Source organism: Pyrus communis, chromosome 13 (assembly GCF_041283825.1).
Source record: "Pyrus communis isolate YQ-2024b chromosome 13, ASM4128382v1, whole genome shotgun sequence".
Classification (NCBI taxonomy): domain Eukaryota; kingdom Viridiplantae; phylum Streptophyta; class Magnoliopsida; order Rosales; family Rosaceae; genus Pyrus; species Pyrus communis.
The window spans coordinates 13,346,362-13,352,758 of record NC_142577.1 but is presented as its reverse complement, the minus strand read 5'-3'; positions in this window follow the sequence as shown (position 1 = coordinate 13,352,758).

The window sequence follows — 6,397 nt, the reverse complement described above, 5'->3', positions numbered from 1 at the left end:
TACGGAAAACCAAAAGCCCACTCACTGGTATGTAGAAGGGTCGTAACCCCCTTGCCTCTAGTGACTACGCTCGTCCTCAGGATAGGTTTCACCTATATGCGAAATAACTATAAAAACGTTAATTTAAAGCACATAACCCAAACTAGGTAATAAATTCCCATACAATGCTCAAATGGAGTGTATGAATACACCAACGTGATCTACTCAACCTCACGAACATCTCCATATTTTTAAAATAATTTTCTGATGTCACACGCTCCCCCATGCGCCGGCCAAGGCACGGCCACAACCGTCGCCTACACGCAGGCACGTGCCTGGCACACTGACGGCGTCAGTAATATTCCGTTAAAACTAACAGATTCCGTTAAAGTTAACCTAACGCCGTTAGGAATATTCCGTCCAAACTGACAGAATATTCCGTCGTCTTCTCCGACCAACCTCCGGCACCATCACCGTCGCCGGAAAACTGGAAAAACTTCAAACCTTCATTTCTCACTTGTTTTTCACCCAAATTTCATGAAATTGGTACCAAAATGAAGCTTACAACTAGAGGAACAAATCTTACCACTTTCAAGCACTAAGACCAATGGAATCTCGCCAGAAAAACTTTACCAAGTTCGGCCAAACCTGAAACTCATGATCCTGACGTCCAAAACCTTCAAACGAACCACCCCGAGCTTCCTAAGGACCTCAGCAAGCTTCCTACAACCCTGAAATTCCCAAAAACACATGATTTTACATGTGCATGAACAGTACCCTGAATTGAACATCTCGGGTTCGACGTGAAAACAAAGGTTTCCTGACCTGAAATGGGCATGGTTGAACTCGTACGGGCCTCACGAACACAGTGGTCTAAGTCTCCACCACGATCTACCACGTTTGAGAAGAATTTGGTCTTGTCCGTACGAAGAAGAAGAAGGGAAAGAAAGAGAGACACACGGGACAGGGCAGAAAATGATAAGAATGAGTGTGGGTGCGTGTGTGTGGTCCAAAAGCAGCCAACCAAACCCCAAAAAGACCACACAACGAAACAAAAACACTAGGGGCAAAACCATCATTTTATCCCTACGGTACGAATAATCCGGGACGGGTTGTCACTCTGAAATTCCAAAATGACGGAATTTGAAATTACAAAACTTGATTTTCTAGAATTTGTGAATTTTCTTGTTTGACTAACCTAAAAAAACAATAGAATTTAAATATGAAATTTAATGTGTATATAGAGTCAATAATTTATAAACGAGAGATAATATTTTAATTGTGCTAATAATGGGGGTGGCGACGGCAGTGATGATGGTGGGTGGTGGCAGCAGCAACGGTGGTGACGGTGACTGGTGATGACAGTGGGTGGTGGCGGTGATGGTGGTGGTGGTAGTGGTGGTGGTGACAGTGAATGGTGATGACGGTGGGTGATGGTGGTGTCCAATGATAGCAGTCAAATTCACATATAAATACGCAACTCTTAATTATCATCAAATTAACTTTAATAAAATAGATAAGAACATAAAATGGACATAAATTTAAGGAAAAGGACTAAAAACTTCAGTATTTGCTAGGGAACACTTGCACTTAATCAAATATAAGTTGAAATTATGTTTAGTAAAATAAAAGTAAAATTGTAAAAGCCACAAAAAGCAATTCAAGAGAGTTAATCGGAAACCACAAATATTGCAAAGCAATCCAAAATCAAATCTAAATTAAAATAAAAAATGGATGTTTTTTCCTTCTATGCTTTTAGTCTCTTGGAAGTCCATAACATAGCAGTATTAGAAGTCCATCATAAAAACTCAAAACTGTTTCTATCATTTTGACACATGAACGAAAAATTGTTGAAAAGAAATTGGAGTGTAATTTGAGTACCTTCCAATTGCTTTCCTTGCAACAACAGTATCACCCTCATGTTTAACTTGGCTGAAACCATGTCCCCTGAGCATGGCTTCATCTACTTACAACACACCTCATAAATTGAAACAGAAGTGCAATACTATTAGTGGTTCGTGAAAGCACAAAAAAAAGAAGAGAAAAGAATGTATTAGTGTACAATGATAGCCAATTTCTCTCTATTCCTTCCTCACAATTAGCTACATGCATGTTTAAAGCATACAAAGATTTGAGTATTTTTTTCACGCGGAAATGGTAAATTTCTATGTTTATAAATCTAGATAAGGGAATGATGCATGGTAAATTATAAATTATGACTTGGATCTAAATTCTAAGTTCACTGCTTTCATCGAAACATAGTAGCGTAAATATATTTTTGTATATAAAAATAATAATAAAGTATTCACAGTTTGTTAAAATAAAGAGATGAGAAAAATGCAAAGAAGTTTGATGATGTATGGCAAGATATGGGTTAATTTCAAAGAAGAAAGATAAAGAAAATAATTTTTTTCAAATTCTAGAAAAGAAGAATTAAAGTTTGAAAATATTGGATTTAATCGATGTGGCAACAAAAATGGCAGTAAGAATAAGTAAAAAAGCAATCATCCGAGGTGATTGATTTAACCAAATTACTTAACAACGAAAAATCAGACTAGGAGATTAGCTTGCTTGCGAATCCTGCATAATCTTGAATGTTATCAGTTCCATTACGTAGACCAAATGATACAATGCAAGCAAAAGTTCCTAGATTCATGGAGATATAGAACAACATATAATAATCTGGTTTCTGAATTGGGTATAAAATATGTCGTTTTAAGGCAAAAAACGATCTTTTAGACTTTAAAACTGCAAAATATCGAACTTTTGAATTTCTATCAGAATTCATGCCGTTTAATTCCCTAAGACCCATGAGCTTCCCCAGGGGCTGTGATTAAATATATTTAAGTTGTTTCGCTCCCAGTGTAATGCATCAATTCATAAATAATCAAAAAAACCTTTTGGTTTTATCATAATCTTTGTGAATTCCAAAAACCTTTGTTCTTTAGGATTTACGCTTGTAATCCTTTTAACTTTATGATGCATCAAATTGGTATCAGAGCAAAGATTTGCCCTGTTGTAATGACAATTGATCGTGGAAAAAATAATACCCTAAACGACATTGTTCATAAGAGAGTATTAAATCTTGAAGGGGATATAGTATGAGATTCACCCCACGAATCTCACCTCGTTGATGTTGAAGATATTCTTATTTTCCTAGGAAGTGATTGCATTGAAGGTTTTTTATTATGGGTTGAGGATATAGAGAAGTTTTTTAGAGACAACCAATTTCGGAAAGAAAGATGAAGATGGTAGCTTCTTGGTTAGATGGTGATATGCGTTTATGGTGGGATTAAATGCAAGAGTCTAGGCCATAACAAGGTAAGACTCCCATCAAAAGTTGGTGTTAGTTGAAGCAACAAAATTGTTAAGCAATTCTTTTCCTATTTCAACAAATTGTATTTGTCAACGACATGTCAGACAATTATTAGAAAAGAAGCTAAAGTGATGAGGACTTGTATTTCATTATGCCAAAACATGGCAGTTCACAAGTGGAGACTCGATAAACTAAAGGTCTGAGTGATTCCAAAGTTGTTATGACTTTGGACAATCAACAATCTAACAAATTTGAGTTAAATTACATTGCTGACCAAACAAGAAAACTTGGGGAGGAAAAATATTTTGATTCTTGATTGACATAGTTTGGTCTTGTTTACATAATTAATTTCATGAATATTTCAACTAGGTACACTAAAAGTTGGGCTTTTCGAGTTGAAGAATTTATTTACTTAACCAGGCAGTTGTCTACTAGCTATCAAGATCATTTCAAGATGAACTCGAGGTCAAGTTCCTTTCAAGTGGAGGAGTCTAATGTAGGACAAGATATGGGTCAATTCTGATGAAGAAAGATAAAAGCAATAAAATGTTCCAAATTCTAGAAAAAAAAGAATTAAAGTTCAGAAATATTGGATTTAATCGATATGACTACAGAAAAGGCAGCAAGAAATATTCTAGTGTTAGAATTGGACGTATAATATGACGTTTTGAAGAATCACGAGCATAACAAGACTAATAGTTATACCGTGAGACCATTGTGTTTAAGGCCAAAAATTATCAGTTAGACTTTCAAAATCGCAAAATAAAGTTTGTAATAAATTTTCAACTTTTCAATTTTCGTTCAAATTCATGTCGTTTAATTTCCTAAAACCCCTAAGCTTTCCCAAGGGTTGTGATGATGGTTGCCAGATATGGAATACAGTTTGAGTTCGCAATTCGGCTCGTGTACGGGATTTGCTAGTAACCTATAGTATCATTCGCTAGAGAGTAGACAAACACAGTACGGTATTCAGTTCGATTCGTTCTAAATTTGTTAAAGAATGTAAATTAGTTTGTATATAAAATATTGATAATAATATGTTCATAATTACATTTTAGGGAACTTTAATGAAAAGCACCCGGTACTGTTCACTTTAACGAAAAACCACATGTTTACACTAAAAAATCAATCCTGGTACTATTCACTTTACCTTTTATTTTGTCATTTTCGTTAAAACTCAAAGTTTTTAAGCTATTTTCATTAGTTTTCCTTATATTTTATAGTATTACTTATTATGAGCAATCATTTTTATTTTGTAGCATTGATGATTTGTAACATGATTGGATACATGACAAATGACATGGTTGGGTACATAAAAAAAAAAAAAAAACAAACAAACAAACATGGTTGGTACATGCCTCAAAATAAAAAACAAAGAACATGGTTGGGTACATATTTCGCAATGAGAACAAACATGGTTGATAGATACATCCAAACAAAAATAGAGAACATGAATGGGTAAATGCATCTAAGTAAAAATAAATATGGTTGGGTACATGTGTATCGAATGGTTAAGGTCCTTAGGTTTATGTATTACAAAATACATTTAACCTAAGAAACAAATAACAGTATAAATTTATGCACAATTGTTGTTTAGAAGTCATCAGATTGCATGTCACATTCCGGCCCGGGGCGAATCACTTCCCAGGCCCACTCCACCACCGTAGCACGATATTGTCTGCTTTGGGCTTACCATTCCCTCACGGTTTTGTTTTTGGGAACTCACGAGCAACTTCCCAATGGGTCACCCATCATGGGATTGCTCAAGCCCCCTTCTCGCTTAACTTCGAAGTTCCTACGGAACCCAAAGCCAGTGAACTCCCAAAAGGCCTCGTGCTAGGTAAAGATGGGAATATACATATAAAGATTACTCCCCTGGGCGATGTGAAATCTCACAATTGTCACATCCCGACTTGGGCGGGACCACTTTCCGGGCCCGACTCCACCGTAGCACGATATTGTCCGCTTTGAGCCCCCAGCACGCCCTCATGGTTTTGTTTCTGGGAACTCACAATCCACCCCACTTAGGGGCCCGACATCTTCGTCGGCACACATACGACCAGGGTTAGGCTCTGATACCAAATTGTCACATCCCAGGCCCACTCCACCACCGTAACACGATATTGTCTGCTTTGGGTTTACCATTCCCTCATGGTTTTGTTTTTGGCAACTCACGAGCAACTTCCCAGTGGGTCACCCATCATGGGATTGCTCAAGCCCCCTTCTCGCTTAACTTCGGAGTTCCTATGGAACCCGAAGCAAGTGAGCTCCCAAAAGGCCTCGTGCTAGGTAAAGATGGGAATATACATATAAGGATCACTCCTCTGGGCGATGTAGGATCTCACAATTGTCACATCCCGACCCGGGCGGGACCACTTCCCGAGCCCGATTCCACCGTAGCATGATATTGTCCGCTTTGGGCCCCCAGCACGCCCTCACGGTTTTGTTTCTGGGAACTCACACGAGAACTTCCCAGTGGTTCACCCATCATGGGGATGCTTTCGCGTGCTACTCACTTAACTTCAAAGTTCTGATAGAACCCGAAGCCAGTGAGCTCCCAAAAGGCCTCGTGCTAGGTAAAGATGGGGAATATACATATAAGGATCACTCCCCTGGGCGATGTGGGATCTCACATTGCAAAACAAAAAAAAAAAAAAAAAAAATCTAAGATGGTTTTCAGCAAGAGAAGAATAGAGGAACCAGAAATACCCAAACATGATATCAACTTAGTCTCGTACAGCGAGAATGAAAAAGATGATTGCATAGAAATTCCACAATCAAAGGAAATACCAACGAGTCAACCTCAATCATCTAGGCGGACTTCGCAACAAACTTCACTACTCGAAAATGCTAAAACAAGGGTGAAACCCCTATTATCAAGTAAAGTTACTTTTGAGATATCGAGTAAGACAAAGCAATGGCGGTGCAATTACTACAAGAATGTATACAAATCTTTTACTACTCGCATCAGTTATCATCTCGTAGGTACTAATTATATTACAAAAATTCTATTTATTTATTTTTGTTATTTTAATTTTGAATTTTTTTTACTTTAGGTTCGCTAGTTGGAAGAAGTGTAGATCAAGGTTCTAAAAAACACTA